Below are 19,022 nucleotides of genomic sequence, written 5' to 3'. Positions count from 1 at the left end.
AGGCGCAGACACCACGTGCCAATCTGCTCAGCTGTATCTCGCACGTTCAGCACGAAATTTCACGCGTCGCGTTAATTTTATTCAGTACTACATATTCCTCGAACGCTATCCAAGGAACACAGTGTGGCTGAACGTGTCAATTACGACCAGTAACAATGAAAACTAACTTAGAAAAATACCTGTATGAACCAAAACGTGAGCTTCATTTTACCACTTTGTTTCTAGGCACAAAGTTAATGTCTTTTTTTTTTTTTTTTTTTTTTTTAATTCCACAGAGTGCTCATGTAACTCCAATGAAAAACACAGGAGAACATAGCATTCAAAACAGAAGAATGGCAGTGAAATGTGCCCGTATGGTGTCCAAGGAAAACACAAATTCCTACAGCTGAAAATGCACATTTTTAGAAAACTTTTAAAAAATTAAAATTGTTGCTCATGCTTTTCAGATAACATTTTGTGTTTTCGCAGAAAAAACAGCCCCAAAAAGTTACGTTAGAGGCAGGATAACAATTCGTGAAGACTGCAGAATAACGTTTCACGTATGTAGATAGACTGTTCTTTACAGTCGAATGGAAAAACTGGTAAAAGCGCACCTCGGGGAAGATCAGTTTGGGTTCAGGAGAACTGTAGGCACACGCGAGGCAATACTGACCCTACGACGTACCGTAGAAGATACGTTAACGAAAAGCAAACCTACGTTTATAGAATTTGTAGATTTTGAGAAAGCTTTTGACTATGTTGAACAGAATTCTCTCTTTGAAAGTTTGAAGGTATCAGGGGTTAAATACAGGGAGCGAAAGGCTATTTACCATTTGTACAGAAACCAGACGGTATTTATAAGAGTCGAGGGGCACGAAGGGAAGTAGTGGTTGAGAAGGGAGTGAGACAGGGCTGTAGCCTATCGCCAAGGTTATCAATCTGTATACTGAGCAAGCAGTAAAGGAAACAAATGAAAAAAATTGGAATAGAAATTAAAGAGCAGGGAGAAGAAAGAAAAACTTTAAAGTTTGCCAACGACATTGTAATTGTGTCACAGAAAGCAAAGGACTTGGAAGATCAATTGAACGGAATGGACAGTGTCTTTAAAGGAGGATATAAGATGATCATCAACAGAAGCAAAACAAGGTTAACAGAATGTAGTCGAATTAAATCAGATGATGCTGAGGGAATTAGGTTAGGAAACGAGACATTTAAGGTAGTAGATAAGTTCTGCTATTTGGGCAATAAAATAACTAATGATGGCCGAAGTAGAGGATATAAAATGCAGAATGAAGATGGCAAGAAAAGCGTTTCTGTTGTGTAGATGTTTTTTAACGTCGAATATAGATTCAAGTGGTAGGAAGTCTTTTCTGAAGGTTTTTATCTGGAGAGTAGCCATGTATGGAAGTGAAACATGTGCAATAAACAGTTTAGACAAGAAGAGAATGGAGATTTTGAATGTGATAGTACAGACGAATGCTGAAAATCGCATGGTTAGATCACGTAATTAATAATGAAGGACTAAAGAGAACTTTAGAGATAAGAAATTTGTGGCAGATCCCGACTACGAGAAGGGATAGGTTGACAGGACACATCATCAATTTAATACTGGAGGGAAGTGTGGGGAGTAAAAATCGTAGAGGGAGACCAAGAGATGAATACAGTAAGTAGATTTAAAAGGATGTAAGTTACGGTAGTAATTCAGAAATGAAGGGACTTGCACAAGATAGAGTGGCATTTACAGCTGTATCAAACCAGTATTCGAACTAAAAACAACAATAACAAAAAATAATCCATCCGATTTAAGATTATAAAGCGTTCCTGAGATGGTGAACAAACTCCAATGGCAAAAGCTACAAGTGGCGTTGTGTATCATGGGCGGGTTTATTTCTGAACTTTCGAGAGCCTACGCTCCAAGAAGGGTCGGGCAACATATTACTTCCTGCCTCAAACCTGTTGCGAAATGATCATTGCAAGAAAATAGAACTCCATCTTTCCCACGTACCACTCGCGAATGGAACATGAAAGGTAGGAAATTGTAACGCGCCAAACGGTCTTCAGCCCGAAAAAAAGGTGCTTCACTTGTTTGTATCGTCTCAACTTATTATCGTTTTTATGTGCTAGGAGAATGAAGAGTTTGTTGAGTTATTTGTGTACTTTTCTTATATTTTGTGTTAAAATGTTATAGACATGTGACACCTGAGGTCGAGAAAAGCTGTATTCTGTCGAGTCAGCGAGCTCGCAACGCCCAGCCGATTGTTGAATCGCGGCGTGGGGCAAAGATACCGTTTACGAAGCACCTGGTCACTACGAACGTTTGCCGGCGACAGCAGAGAATGAACGCTTATTGTTAAAGAGAGAATTAGCGTGACATGTTTGTTCGCAGAGAATGGTTCTCGGCTTGTCCTTTTAGAATTTCAGGAGTAGCATCCGAGTATTGTTCGACTAGTGAGCCTCGAGAGAGATTATCTCAAGAGTGTGATGAGATGGGCGCACACGTACGATACGTGAATTAGTCTGCTATGGGGATAGAACTCAAGTGTGTTCAAAGCAGTTCTACGTCGTTTAGAAAGATATTTTGGAAAAATAATCGGCCGGTGTAGAAAATGATTATTTCTCCGATTCTGGTAGAGTGTAGACTCGCCAGGTATAGGAAAGGCTTCGACTTATTGAAGTGTGAGATTAGTTTTTCCTAGTTGTGATTAATTGAGCGTTGTGCTGCTTAACAGCAACACTATGGTAGGCGGACCGTGTTTCAATATTTTTGTGAGATTTTCCGTTGGATGGTGGATGTTAAGAGACGCGTTCACGCGAAGTCGTTTAGTTATTTTGTAGTCGAGGATTAAAGCCCGCATTAGGGGATTATTTATTGAGAAACAGTTGGAAGTTTATTGAGAATTTGCTGGCTTTTCCCCTTTTCCATAAACGACAAATGAAGAACCATTTAAAAGAGAACACGCTAATTCTTTCTGAAAGAGATGATCGAGTGCTGTGTTTTGAGTTTTAAATATTGGTGGGTCGCGGAAGTCAACGACTGAAGTGGTTGGGTTTGCTTGATTATTTGAAGTTCATTTAAAAGTGGCGGTGACACTCGGGTTTTTTGTTTTATTCTTTTTAATTACAGTTCCGCTTATTGGGGTTTTGAATACGGAACCAGCACTCGGAATATAAAACGCTGACTTGTACCTGTACATGATTTAATTGAAGGAAATAAAGAAAACAGTTTTGATCAGTACTCGACTTGTCCTTTATCCCGAAGCTCGTATTACAAGAAAAAATAATCAAAGGCTTATTTGAAAGCCGACTAATATCTTGAATATAACTTTTCGGGATAAAGTAAATCCAAAGGTCAATAAAGTAAAAGACTGGAATATTGATAAAAGCAAAGTTCGAAGAAATTAAGGAGAAGGAATTATATTTTTCAGTGAACGAGTTGTATTGTAAAGAAAGATCTTTAGACAGGCAAGGCAAGTTTTACGGTTATGGAAAAGTGATTAATTATAAATGAAAAGTTATTCCACTTAATTCTTAAAGGTTGAGATAAACGGAAAAGTTTATTATGATAAAATTTCAATAGGGTCTAGGGTACTATTGTAGCAACGCGCTACTTATAGTGTTTATCGTTGATTGACAACGAGACATAAACAGCATAAAATTGTATCTTTGCCTTGTGAACATATTCTCCGATTTACGTAAAAATTTATAACGTTCACACTGATTGAATGTATATACGATTATTTATTGAGGCTTCAAAAGATGGGCAACTACACAAGGCAACGTATCTATACAACATTTTCGTCAGTTATAAACGAAAGCTATCGTTTCTGGTACCTACGTTGTTGAGAAAGGTTAGTTGTGTTGTCAGAGTACACAGAGAAAGCTTCACTGTAGGTTGCTGTTATTGGTGAAGTAAATACATCGTTCCTACACCCCGTAGACTCTCGCGTCTAGTATTTTTCTGGAGGTAGTTTATCTCTCGAACGTAGTCAGATGCACTGTTGTAATTACTATCCAAATAACTACCACTGACCCCATTATACCACGAAATGTGTTATTGTGTCCACCCTTTCGCACATAGTGATGTCGTAGCGAGCTATAGCTCGCTAGTACAGACGATTACCTTAGTCACACAGATTAAGTCGTTGAGTGTAGACAAGGTCTTCTCAGGACAACTTACTTTAGCATTACAAGAATGAGTTACACTGACCGACGTTGCTTTTCACCTTAGTACTGCAGGGCTCTTAGAGCCTGTTCACACAGTACATCTCCTACGAGTTATTGGTGTCTAAAGGAACGCAGTACAAAGCTGACGTTCCCCAGTGGTATCTAAAGGGTGGCGCAGTAGAAAATAGAAGTGGTTCCACACGTACACTCCGCCGCACACCGTGAAGTGACTTGCAGAGTATAGATGTCCATGTAAATGACTCTTAAAATTGCTTTCCAATAATATGGCGAAGTCATGTCACCTTCTTTGTATGCCTCGCTTTCAGCAATAGCGAAAACGCATACTAAAAAAGTAATAACACAACTAACCCGTGATTTTGTATTAAAAAACCGAAAACCGGATATTGTAAGAAACCTATCATCCAATACTTGTCTGTTTATAGTTTCGATTCTGAAGTTAGGATTTCAGTGTACAAATTTCAGGTAAAATGCAATGCGCACACGTAAAGATTTCCATTTTCTAGAGTTCTATGGCCATTACCATCTGAGCATTGAGTAACATTTCAACAAAATGAAAGAAAATCACCACCTTTCTCCGGAGGCATACTTACTGTTGTACTTCTCCCTTTGAAAACATATGTATCAAATGTCTCAGACCGTAGACCAAATGACGTTACGGAAGAGAGAAAAAGTAACCTGCCCATTTCAGAATCGACCGGGTATAAGCTCTGTCCGATAATGATCGATTACAGACTTTTGAAGTAACTATCTTGGTAAACGTTTGGTACAATTTGGAGGAAACAAAAATCTCAATTCCCGAACGGAGATTCGAACCCAGTTCTTCCTTAACAAAGGACCCAGTGGGTCACCTCCCTTGGTGGAGATAAGCGAGGAGGCAGTCTATGCCATAGTAATAACTGCAAGAAGTACGTAACAAACGAAACACAGAGAGAATGTGTGTGTGTGTGTGTGTGTGTGTGTGTGTGTGTGTGTGTGTGAGAGAGAGAGAGAGAGAGAGAGAGAGAGAGAGAGAGAGTCAACTTTGTAGTCACACACTGATGAAAACATGCGAACCAGTCTGTACGAATTTTGCTTTTGGTCACGTAACAGTATTTTGACTGCTTAGTTACGTAGTGGAACACAACAGAATTTTTATGTTCCATAAACTTCTCCCAAGCCAGTCGAACATTACAGTCGAAGCGAGAAACAGTAAACGTTTGTCTCACTGGGAAGACAATTACAAAACCCTGACGTCTCGGAAGGCGAGGTACTCTGAATACAGATAAGCTCTCAGGAACTGCTGTTGAGCAGCTGTCAAGTTATGTAAAAACTGAGGAGCGATGTTCTACCATTTGCGTAACTATTGATTCGATGTGACGGCGGCGGTCTTGCGGATAGAGGGCTAGGCTCCCGCCCTGGAGGTCCCGGGTTCAGCCCCAGGTAGGAGCGAGGATTTTTCCTCGTTCCAGTCCCTCCAAGACGGACCCCAGTCCACTATCAGAGTACTGGGGATCTTTCCAGGTATAAAAGGATGTCACGCCGATTGATTTAGTATCCGACACTGATTCGGATTCCGTGTCCTGTTAGAGTGCAGACATGGAGGTAAGGTCAAGGTACTCGGGCTTCATACAACGGGGACCGTAACGGACACATTACGTGGACCCGTCCACTGACCCCACCACTTAACCGGCAGTTCTCGCTGTTATCTAAGGTCTTCGATAAGCTCAATTGCTAATAAAGTGATTGAACTTGCCTATGCTTAACGTTTTTTTGATTCGGGCTGCTGCTTGGACTGTTTACGCACGCTTATGACAACGTTCTACACTTCGCTTCTGGCTATCCATTCACTTCGTGACCAGGGCTGTCATCGACCACAGGAACCGCTTGTTAGTTCCCGTTCTCTGCCTCACCTCCAGTGCGAGTTATATCACAAACTTTGTACTACCTAGCCCAGTACGACAGAAACATGCGCCCGCCACTGTCCCCTTCCTAGTTACGCTGCGAACGCAAGGCTGCACTCCACTTCCTGCTACGTTACAAGCCCGTTCACGGGTTGAGAGACCCACACTTCATCTTTTTTTATTCAATCAGGACGCAATATTTCCCTCTAACAGCGAAAGAGAGTCTTGCTGTATCAATTATGTCTGCTAGAATCTGGATCTACACATATACTCTTCAAACCACCGTAAGGTGCATGACAAAGCATACGTCCCACTGTACCAGTTATAAGGGTTTCTTGCCGTTCCATTCACGTATGGAGCGCGGGAAGAAAGATTGTTTGAATGCCTCTGTGCATGAAGTAATTATTCTAATCTTATCCTCACAACCCCGATACGTAGGGGGTTGTAGTATATTCCTAGAGTAATAATTTAAAGCCGGTTCTTGAAACTACGTTAATAGATCTATAGACTTTCTCGGGACAGTTTGCGTCTACCTTCAATAGTCTTCCAGTTCAGTTCCTTCCGTATCTCTGTGACACTCTCCCATGGATCAAACAAATCTGAGACCATTTGTGCTACCCTTCTCTGTATAATTTCAATATCCCCTGTTAGTCCGATTCGGTACGGATCCCACACACTTGAACAATATTCAAGAACCGGTCGCACGAGTGATTTGTATGCAATCTCCTTTGTAGACTGATTGCACTTCCCCAGTATTCTACCAATAAACTTAAGTCTACCACTTCCTTTACCCACGACTGAACCTATGCGATCATTCCATTTCACATCCCTACAAAGTGTTACACCCAGGTATTTGAATGAGTTGGCCAATTGCAGCTCTGACTCCTTGATATTACAGTCATGGGTTACTACGTTTTTTTCGTTTTGTGAAGTGCAAAATTTTACATTTCTGAACATTTAAAGCAAGTTGCCAATCTCTGCACTACTTTGAAATCTTGTCAAGATCTGGCTGAATATTTATACAGCTTCTTTCAGACAGTACTTCATTGTAGATAACTGCATCAATAAAAAGTCTGATTTTGCTATTAATATTTTCTGCAAGGTCATTAATGTACAACATGAACAGCAAGGGTCCCAACACACTTCCCTGGGGCACACATGTGACGGAGACTTTCCATCCAAGATAACATGATGCGTCCTCCCTATAAAAAGTCCTCAATCCAGTCGCAGATTTCACTTGATATGCCGTATGATCGTACTTTTGACAATAAGAGTAAGTGCGGCTCTGAGCCAAATGCTTTTCGGAAATCATTAAATGCTGCATCTACCTGCCTCTTTGATCCAAAGCTCTCAGTATATCATGTGAGAAAAGCGCGAGATGGGTTTAACATGATCGATGTTTTCAGAACCCATACCGGCTGGCTCTGAGGAGATCGTTCTATTCAAGATACCACATTGTGTTTGAGCTCAGAATATATTCTTAGATTCTACAACAAATCAATGTCAAGGATACTGGACAGTAGTTTTGTGGATTATTTCTACTACCTTTCTTGCAGACAGATGTGACCTGTGCTTTTTTTCCAAGAACTGGGCCGTTATTTTCTTCGAGGTATCTACGATAGATTATAGTTAGAAGAGTGGCTAACTGAGGAGCAAATTCAGTACAGAATCTGACACGGATTCCATCGGACCCAGGAGCTTTGTTCAATTTTAACGATTTCAGCTGTTTCACACCACTGACACTACTACTTATTTCATTCATCTTTTCAATGATATGAAGATTAAACTGGGGCAATTCTCCGGGTTTTCCTTTTTGAAGGAGCATCTGAGTAGTAGGGCAAATAGAGAATGAGCACAATTTTTTAATGTGGGTTGCATACATGAATATACTGAGAGGCAAACGTATTGTTCTGTTAATTGATTTATGACCCATTGGGGATTTATGACCCCCTGGGAATAAACTGTACTTCTGAGAACCCCTCACCCCTACCCCTACCCCTTCCCCTCCTCCCCATCTGGGAAATCCTAGGTCTCCTTCCTCCCCTTCGTCGATATGAGCACACTTTTGGTATTAAATGAATTGATTAATTAATTAGACTGATCAATTAATCACTCCCTCTCCCTCTGGGAAATCCCCCAGCCCTTCATTCCTCTCCCCCACTCCTCCTCCTTCCTATGATCTGGAAATTGGCAGGAAGAGGCTCAGTCTGTGCTGGACAGGAATGAATTCAAACCAATGTCAACAATAATATATTACTCTATTCAATTTGCGTATTCTTTATTTTATCAGTTTGTGGGAGACAGGGTTCCCCTACCAGGATAGAGCTCACGTTTGTTCCTCCCGTCCACGCTTCCACGACATAATAACTGTACGCACCAAGGAATGGAATAAAGCGCGGCATATAAACCGTCGGGCCGCATGCACACGTGTCTGTCGTACGAGCACCGCCACCAAGGTCAAATTGGAAATTTCCTATGGGACCAAACTGCTGCGAACCACACCCATGCCTGAGGGAGGACTCGAACCTCCGACGGGAGGAGCCGCGCGAACTGTGGCAAGGCGCCTCAGACCACGGGGCCACCCCACCTGGACCGAGGTCAAAAACCGCCTTATGCCATGATTACAGATCACGATACTAAATACCACTGACCACAGACTAGATGTGAGCCTCCTTTGATCTCGCGGCCCTGAACAACGAATCAGGTGGTGGCATTCCAGACTTGCTTTCTGTTTCTGTCTCTTTCAACTGGCTACTCCCTGTTTGCATGTGAAATGACGTCTCAGGTTTTCATCCATCCTCAGACTACTGTGCTCCTACCTGCTAATGCTGGGAACAAAGGGAGAGCTGGCGGAATTGCGATATCAAAAATGGCAGTAAATAGTTTTTTTGGTCCTCTCTATCCAATTAATTGTTTAACAATTTACAGGAGTCAAACAGATCGGTTAAAACACTTACCATCATCTTACGATGACTGTTCTGCACAATAAAACTTATTTTCAGCGTTTGAGAATCACACACAAACTTTATGCAAATCAAACAATTACATTTATGCCACAAATAGATCGCAGTGCTAAGTATATACGAGGTCTTGTATGCACTGGCGATTGAGAACACATGCACCTCCTCCACCACCACAGCCCGTATCCGGCGAAAAAAACCTTCCAATCTTGTCTTCGCACCGACTGCAGGGCAGACTCCAGGGAACCATAGCCGCACTGGCTACCTTGCGTACTGCCACACACACACACACACACACACACACACACACACACACACACAGATTCACAGTTCGGGAGAGACGCGTGCACACAGGACTGGCTCATGTGCCACGAGGACTGGAAGTCGCGCTAATCTCCGAACAAGGCGTCAGGTGACGGCAACCCATTGTGTGGTTGTGCTAATAGGTAGGTGGTAGTAGAAAGTACTAGCTTTCCACTGACACAAACATAAGATTTGACGCCCTATTCTGATTACAAAGCTACACATTGGCAGTGGGAATAACATACCTAAAAAACGCTAATAAAAACCCAAACATCCCACAAAGATCACCAAAGATCCCGCCTAATACATATACTGCAAATAGACTCTATAAAACAGCGGCTGCTAACAGCTCCGAGCAAATGCACAGCACTAGAAAAAATAGTTCCCATACTGCACTTTGCTGGGACAGTTGTGACAACACTTCTGCGTCCCATAGAGCCCAGAAACCTTGTGCTCAGGCCTGCGGAGAACTGGCCACCGATCCCAGTGTCCCAAGCGACGTCGGTGGGAGCTACTGACTGGTGAACACATCACAAAGATTGACGTGGTCCATCCCCACGTGTATAGACAGATGGATGTATATCAAGTAATTACATTTCAAAAACACTCAGCGTATATCGAGGTTCTTATATGCAGAGACATTTGATAATACAACAACTCTCCTCCACGCATTGTCCGTAACCCCCGTGACCACGAAGTCAACCAAATGCGGACTGAGCAGTAGTTCACTATTCTCTTATCCGGAGGACGCCTCGAGCGTCGTCACCTGGACAGTCCAGCGACCACAGAGCAGCAGAAGTCGGAGTCCTTTGTTATCTGATACCAGGGAAACCACCTCCACTCCCTCTAAAGTGGCTACTAAGGCAGAGCTTCCGATCGGCCGCTGGTCGCAGACACTGCAAGACAAGCAGGTGCGGCTTGGATGTTTAGCTCTAACTGCAATTTCACCCCTGACATAGATGATCCCCAATTTAAAAAATCCACTTTACCCAATCCGAGACAGCGATGCTGTTGTCAATACACCCAGAATTTCTCACGCGATATGTAGATTCCTCCTTTTATACGAGTTATATTCGAAGAAAGACGAAATCGGAGCATACACACGATATCACATCGCTGAAGTATCGTTACTTGTTGTGAAAATCCTGTACAACAATATGGCATGAGGCATATTTCCTCTAAGTATTCTCTCACCACGTAAAAACGTATCTGTTCTTATCAGCTTAATAACAGCTACGTCCGGCATTTTTGATCTTGACGGAGCGCTAAGTCACACGATGCCTCCTCATTTTCGAACTGTCTTAAATTAATCAAATGCTTCGTCAGCTACGAAGTCTCCTAAGGCAGCAGCACACAGGAGATAAGTCTGGTGGGCGATGGATCCAGTTAAAATTTTCAAATTAGTCCAGGGCATTTTCAGGAAAAAATGTTACTGCATATTACGTGCTGGGCTGACAACTCAAATTTATACCACGATTATTTAGGTGCTCTCCGACACACGGACAGTTTATTTTACGAGGGCGCGCTGAAAAGTAATTTTTTATGTGAAAACTCTTACATCTTTTTTAAATAATCGAATACTTCGTTCTCTGCCTCGTGATGACTGGGTGTTGTGACATGTCCTTAGTTTAGTTAGGTTTAAGTAGTTCTAAGTTCTAGGGGACTGATGACCATAGATGTTAAGTCCCATAGTGCTCAGAGCCATTTGAACATTTGAATATTTCGTAAGCATGATGTTAGATAGCGCGCACGGTCCAGCCTACCAAATTAGTCCTCGAGCTCTATGATAATTTATGAAATGAATTAAATGCAGTGCAATAAAATGAATGGCTCGATGAGGATGACACTTACAAGATCCAATGACAAAGACTTTCAATTGTCACAACATATGCGTCACATTGGATATTTAGCGTATCTGAATAGTTTGTAATGATAGTATGTCACTGAATCTTAGTTAATTTCATCCCCGTATAAAAATTCATGTAATGTCAATGCGTTTAGTTCATGTCAATTTCATCCCTTATCACGGTAAGTTATGGTCCTCCACCGACTCCGTTGCCACATTGGAGCTATGCCTACATACTCCTTATGTGAACCTCTGGTGTTAGTGTTCGGAAATCATATGAGGAAACATCAGTGGCGGTGAATGTTTGAGCAGGCCTGCCGGCAAGCCTGTGAGAAGCCTGTCTGCACAAATTTTCAATTGTAACAACACATTCACTTTAACTTACTACTTGCAGCAGTGCTACAGGGACAAGGGCGACACTCTTATAACAGGAGCCACAGAGTACAGCAGCAGGGTGCTAGAAGCACTGGATTCGTTTTCGGGAAGAGTACAGCTTTAATGTCGTTATGGCTATCTCAGTGCTGCTTTCCTCGTTGCCTTCTCGAAGAGCTTATGTAGAAGGCCGCGATTGTGCATTCGAGAACCCCGCAACCGACTTAACCGAATCGCATCAAATAGCGAGCTGTAATCGCAGAGCAGAAAGAAGTGAAAGTGAATGGCGGTGTAAAAAGCGTGGCGTTTCTCTACATTTAGAAGCGTTTGTACCTTGCAATTTAGAAGACTGTTTTGAGTTCTACCATACCCAACAATAATTCTAGCTGATACGTAACAGAGTTATATCGGCTGATATGTATTAACAATTGGGTATTTAAATATGATGTCATTGGGTTAAGGAAGGAAGAAAGATTATGGTTTAACGTGCCGTCGAAGACGTGGTCATTAAAGAAGGAGCACAAGCTCCGAATGGGAGGCGATAAGGAAAGAAATCGGCAGTGTCGGGTTCGAAGGGACCATCCCGGAATTCGCCTTTAATTATTTAGGGAAACGATGGGAAAGCTAATGTGGGTGGCCGGACAGGGATTTGAACCGCCATCCTCTGGTACACAAGTCTAACGTTCCAACCACTATGACTGTTGAACGGTCGCAGCCGACGATGGACCATGTGACCTAACACTCCGTGTCTTGTGATATCAGCGTCAACTACAAGTTACGACCAACTATACGGTGCAGTACCACGGTGTTCGTCGTAGAACAATATAATTAAAATATAATAATGATAGTAATAATAATAATAAGACTGATAAAAGAAAATTATGAGTACAGAAGACGACGACAAATACAAGGAACAAATCCAAGGAAAAAAACAACAGACACGATTTCTTTCTATGGTAACCTGGCAAGATGACATTGATTCTTTGTTTACATTTTTATAATAAAGCATTGTCTTCTATTCACCTAAGTGGAAGTTGCATTTAAAATAGACGTAATTCATTGGTGCGAAATTAAAGATGCTGTAAGTAAATACAGAACAAATTATCTAAGATCAGAGAGATGGTTGAGACAAACTAAAGATGAGGGCGAAATGTATTAATAGCGAAACGGGAAAGTGTACGTCCGCTTGGCGAAAATAAATACCGTCGTAACTCGAAAAAGCAGTTCCCATAAGCATCGCCGACGACACGAAAAGTAAATGAGGTTGCCTCGGTTGTCACTGTGCCAAGTCCAGCGCTCTGGTTTCGCATCTGCTGTCGCCGATTCGCACAGTTGTAGGTTTTCTTATTTACAAAGGAAACGGGGACCAGCGTTCTTAACAGAAATTAGCGCACTGTCAGTCACTGAGGCTTCTGTAAATACACACACACTGCCCTAAATATTACTGTGTTTGTTTTGTAGTAACTGTACTCGTGGCATTTTACAAACATTTTTAGATTTACCATCACGATTATTAACAAATAAGCAAAAGAACTGAGAGAATGGCCGGTATAATTAGCCATGTTAGCTAAACCAAGGACAGCGGTTGGCGTCTCACTGTGGGCGTGATTGTGATCTATCTTCATAGTGTCTTGTGTTGTCTTTCGGTAGCTACAGCCACGGAAGACAGTATTTGTCTCGCAGTCTTGCATGATGGACAAACCATATCATACACATGCTGATCTCATAACCATTAAGACCGCACCACCAATGTTTGTGTTAAAAGAGTTCGCAGAAGGCCGCTCAGTTAAACAGGGCGCAGCTCTACACGTTTGCCCCGACGTCATTGGGGAAAACCCACTTCCTTTCCTCCAACGAACCTCATGTACGAAATGAGGCTGGAACCGAGGAGGGGCTGGCTATTTGTAGATGTCTCTTCGCCTTCTTGGAAAAAGTTAAACAATGGAGAACGCAATGGGTCCTGAGTTGGGTGGACTCTTCCGAAGAGTCAGAGGCCGTCACAGTACTGGTTAAGATGAGAGGTCCATTCTTGTGGTAAATGGAAACTGATATTACGGTATGGTAGCAACGATAATCCTGTTCGTTGGGCAAGTCTGGTTTTAAAAAATGGCTATTTCGTGTTTTTGCAGAATCTTAGACGAGACAACTACTGCAACAAATCTGTCAACTAAGCTCTTTGCCGTTCGATTCCCTGATCTGTAATCTACGTTAATTCGAAAACAAGCGTTTTTCAGGTTCGCCCGACAAATGCGATGGAGTTGAACCTTTTAAAACTACTCCAGCTTCGATGAATTTCTGCTTGAGAAACATGAAGAGGTCAGTGGACAATGAATATAAGAAAAAATAAAATAAAAAGAATATAACAACTTCGCATGAAGCAGAACGTTACACCAATTTACAGAACCACCTTCAGAGTCTCAAAATAACAAAAAATGTACAACACTTTCGAGAAGGAAATCACATCCACAATCTAAAGAAAAAAGTTTAATCGAGCTACCAACTTTAGACAGCAGACACATCTTATCAGCAGGCTGTTCGAGACTCTTCTATAAATATAGAAAAGTCATCACAGATTTTATCGGTACTAGAGGGCGACATGAAATGCCCCCTAAATAATATATTTTATTTTGTTATTTGTATTAAGTCCTTAAAAATTGATCTGTATGGTTTAATTTTCTTACACAAATCTGATATAGCGTTACGTACAGGGCAAAAGAGTCTGAAAGGAAAACCTTGAATACATAATATATTTAGAATACAACATGTGTCGCTAAATACGTTATGTCTCTGACAAAGCAAAGGCTAGATTAATACACAAATATACACAAACAGTATTATTAAAATGCCGACTGCGGTGGTCTAGTTGTTCTAGGCGCCCAGTCCGGGACTGCGGGGCTGCTACGGTCGCAGGTTCGAATCCTGCCTCGGGCATGGATGTGTGTGATGTCCTTAGGTTAGTTAGGTTTAAGTAGTTCTAAGTTCTAGGGGACTGATGATCACAGATGTTAAGTCCCATAGTGCTCAGAGCCAGTATTATTAATGTCACTACCCTGGTTCATGCCAGCCCGGCGTGCCTGGCCCCGCACAATAAACCTGGGTTCGGTGTGGGGTGGCGGTGGGGTGAGTGGACTGCTGTAGCGTGTTGTGGGGTTGTGTGTCACTGTGGGCTATGGCGGGGACGAAGCCTCTCCGTCGTTTCTAGGTCGCCAGTTCCATACAATACAATACCCTGGTTCATTATAAATGTTAATTTTTTGTCCACTTTAACGAACAAGTAACTTTTATAGCCCGTACTGCTACAGACTTCGGGGACTCTCTCGATCGCATCACGCTCGCAAGCACGCCATGAAGAATTCAGAGCTTGCTGTAAATGCAGCAGGTTTTACAGAAAACGTATTGGACTATTTACTCTTTAAAGTAAAGTCCTTAAGGCGGACATGAACAATAGCAAATACCGGCAAATGTCAATAAGAAAATATCAGAGATTCCGTTTCGATAGATTTTGCAAAGCCGCCGAACACGAAAACGTATGGACAACAATAGTGGCTAAAAACTGTGAAAGTACGTAACAACGAAATCGTAAGGGGTTCGATAATGATAGCAAAATACTGGAAACTAGATACGCGCGAACTGGAAAATAGACTGATGACCTCAGAAGTTAAGTCCCATAGTGCTCAGAACCATTTGAACCTGGAAAATAACTACATTTATTCTTAAATGTCGTTGTTGGATTCACTCTATACGTATTATTTGTAATTGTTTACTTACTTGTTTCTTTATTTACCGAGACGTATTAGGCGACAATATGTAGATACCCACACTGTCACCCCCTACTCCCATAACATACACACACACAAATCAGTTCACGATATAATTCCCAATTCTTGATAAACTGGCAATATCCACCTCAGAGTTGTGGAAACTGTAGGTCGAGTCGGTGGTTGCTCAGTGAGATTTGTAAATATTATAGGTGCCTTGCTAACAACAGACCAATTAGTTACTGCATTGAAAATTGTATATCAAACAGAACTAAGGATATTATTTGAATCGTAGGTAACTTGAGGTCTTCCTGGAAGAAATGTGACGGGACCAGACAGTTGGTTGTTCAACATGGATGCCTGCGGAGGACAAAATTTAGTACAAGGAGAGCGCATTACTTAAAACTTGTCAAATGTATTAAGACTAGCGGATGATGAACGCTTGATGTAAAGACGTGTAGAGAACTCTCAGCATATGCAAATATACTGTAATTCGTGCAAGTATACGTAGCAATCTGCTATAGTTTTTTTGCGTCGTCGAAGGTCAACCTCTGGAGCCAGTCAGGACCGTTACATATCTACCGGTATCCGCCAATTTCCTAATAATTTTGGGAAAAGCAGATGCCAGACAGGGATTCATTCCTAAGTAAGTGGGCACCTCACCTACGAAGGACGTCGTTCACCAAACTCTCGTTCGGATGAGTCTCGAGTAATGCTCATCAAATAGAGACCTTTATCAAATTGGACTAACATACGAGGAAGAGCAGGTTCTTAGGAGAGTTGCGGAACTCGTCTCAGGTTTCTGAGCGTCACGTAAAGGCTTATTCTTAAATTTCCTGAGGGCAGCCATCCAGAGCGTAGACAAGAAACTTTCTACTTCCTCCCTACGCAAATCTCGTGTAATAACTATCTGATAAATGAATCATGTCGGGTACCAACACACTCGCACACCGTCCCAGAATAGGAGGCAACGGGAACGGACCGGTGTGGTGTGAAAAGGAAGGGGTAAAGTCGAGGAACGATGCTGTTACAGTGTGTACCTCTCGATTCACACTGTACAGTGGCTTTTGGAACACACATTGAATATAGGTGTTGACAGTATGAGAGAAATGCAATCTTATAATATATAGTTAGACGAAATTTAAATTCCCGTATATGTTGAGTATAGCGACACAAGTTATCGCACAGCCCTTAGTAAATTCTTCAGAGGTATAATTTGCTCTACTCTCCTATAGAAGCATGGTATACGAGTTGAATGTTGAGGGCATTCTAAGAAGTTGTGAGGATAACTGCATTTAACAACTTGTTCGCAAAACTCGGGATTTAAAGTGTCACGAAAGTGGTACAATAAAAACGCGTTGGTCAATACAGGAATTTCTTGATAACGTGTTGTGTCAGCAAATCAATCGATCTTGTCGAGAGAGCTTCTTCCCCCGATCACCTTTGCCCTTCTCTGTTGGTCTATATCGCAATCCAGTTGTAGTCCATACATGCTACTACACCCATGGAGACAATCGTAACATCACAACTGCCGATGGCAACATGTGAGGTTGCCAAATATCTAACGATGCATCGCACGCGCCCTGCCTAACTGACAAGAATGTGGAACAATAGAGCCCAGAAAAACATGTGACGGTTAGGGCTACGGACAGTCGTAACGTGGAGTGCGTTAAGTAGATTTCCCTTTAAAAATAGCTGTTTCTTTGAAGACGTTATCCTAAAATTCTACAGGAGATGTTATGCTCAGTTTGAAGTGCACAGCTGTAACGAGATGATCTCTAAACTCGCTTAGGGTAAAAACATAGGGCTTGTACAAAACGTTACAAATGGAGGTGCGTTCATATGTCATGTTACCAAAGTGATGACTTTATTCCACAGGCGCACCATCACTTGACTATTAATGTTAAGTGGAGCACGGTACACGTGGTGCTAAAAATGGGATTTTAATTCAACGGTCGCTCCGGGCAGCTTATGAGGCTTCAATCTTGCATAGCATGTTACGAGGCAAGGTTCCCATCCAACTGCATCTCATGTCGTAAGACTACCAGAGGAGACAGTTTACATCTTGCTTAGTGTATTATTTGAAGGAAGATTGGTGTTTAACGTCCCGTAATGTATTCTTTATTCTTTGACAAAGAGGAATTAAGGATTGTTCTTGTTAGTCATTGAATTTCGATGGCGCTACAGTGTGGTAAAGGTAACATATTTAGGTAAACAGCGCTTCTTCACAGTCAAAAGATGCAGTCACACGCGAGAACAAAAATATTTTCGATAACGAGGGCTGGCCCCTATTGTCTTTCACAAAGCACAGAATCCAAAATATGTGGTTACGAGGTAGCGTGCAAAAGGAGGAGAAAGAGCGTTAGAAGTATTTCGTTGTAAACTGTAAAACCGATCGTAAATAGTTTTCTCTCTCATAAATAGGCTAGATAACGTGCCATGAACAGGGAAACAAACTGTGAAAACACACAAACAATGCCTCCGTACACAGTCGGGTTAGAGTTGCATATCAACCGTGTCCTGTGTTATGGCTATTCCCAGCTAAGGCACGCTTCCTATTCCCTGTTTCCGTTTCTCGAGAACATCATACTTCCCCAAAGAGTATGCATCCACACCTGAATTCTGTTCTGCCATCACAAGCAATCATTCTGGCTCTTCACTGACGAACTGTCATTAGAATAAATAGAAATTACAGGACTGTATAACTCCGTCAGTTAAACAAATTTCGATATTAGATTAATAAATAAATAGACAAAGTTAAAATGATGGTTTTAGTGCTTTCGGTGTCCTATAAAGTTTCCTGCCTCTCCCCCATCTTGACTGCAACGCAGAGAACATCATACAACAATGTGTAGCTGTCAGTAAAGTCCTTCTTTGGGATGATGTTTAACTCGCATGTCACATTCGCTCCTTCTTCGGTCCTGACAACCGTCGATGACGCTATCACAACTTTATCGTTTTTTGGTAAATTCTTACTGACAACAACAAGTCTCGTCACCGTCATGATTTTTTCCAGATAGGAACTGTCCGCGTTGGCAATCAAGACGCAGCTAGCGCCCATGCGTCATTGTTTTTGTTAGGAAGTGGAGATGTCGCTCCATTTGGTACCCAAAGCTATTGTTTTGGGAAACTAAAGAAAGGAAAGAAAATAAGATGTTATAAATCAGTTGTTTCATGTAATCCTCAGTTGGCCAAATTTTAATAATAATAATAATAATGAGCTTCATTCCAAATTTTCGTGCAATTTATATATACATTACTCGTACGAAGATGTTTCAGTAATAGCAATGGTGATATATTAAAATGAATAATGTAATACAAAGTTTTAACATTGTAAAAGTGTCGACATCGATGTTCTAGTGGAAAAAATCGGAGATCACAAAATACTACTTGGTACAATCACTTGCTATAAGCTATTTTTCCAATAAATATATCGCTATATGTATTTGAAAGTACACTGTTAACAGCAGTGTGTCTTATAAACTGACAAAGAGCAACGAGGATTTAAAAGATTAAAAAGAACGAGAGAAGCATCTGAGTTTGTTAGAAATAATCAACAAAAGCTAACTTAGGAAGACAAAGTGATGTGCACAGGTTATTTTCGATTTGGAGAAAGTATTTGACGAAACGAAGTGGATAAAACTTACGGAGACACTGCAGAATAAAAAGCAAAGACAATTTTTAAATTTAATAGGAGTGTTGGAAACTAGGATAGAAAGAAACACATGGAATAAAAAAA

General features: G+C 41.5%; 1 protein-coding gene across 1 annotated transcript in view; it reads right to left on the bottom strand.

Annotated features, from left to right (window-relative positions):
- LOC126484009 (3-hydroxy-3-methylglutaryl-coenzyme A reductase) overlaps positions 1-19,022 on the bottom strand; it is a 405,549-nt gene that overhangs the window by 218,926 nt on the left and 167,601 nt on the right. The gene's annotated exons all lie outside the window — the stretch shown is intronic.

The sequence above is a fragment of the Schistocerca serialis genome, chromosome 6 (genome assembly GCF_023864345.2).
Source record: "Schistocerca serialis cubense isolate TAMUIC-IGC-003099 chromosome 6, iqSchSeri2.2, whole genome shotgun sequence".
Lineage (NCBI taxonomy): Eukaryota > Metazoa > Arthropoda > Insecta > Orthoptera > Acrididae > Schistocerca > Schistocerca serialis.
The sequence above is the reverse complement of the archived record's forward strand: the minus strand, read 5'-3'. Positions and strand labels throughout refer to the sequence as shown.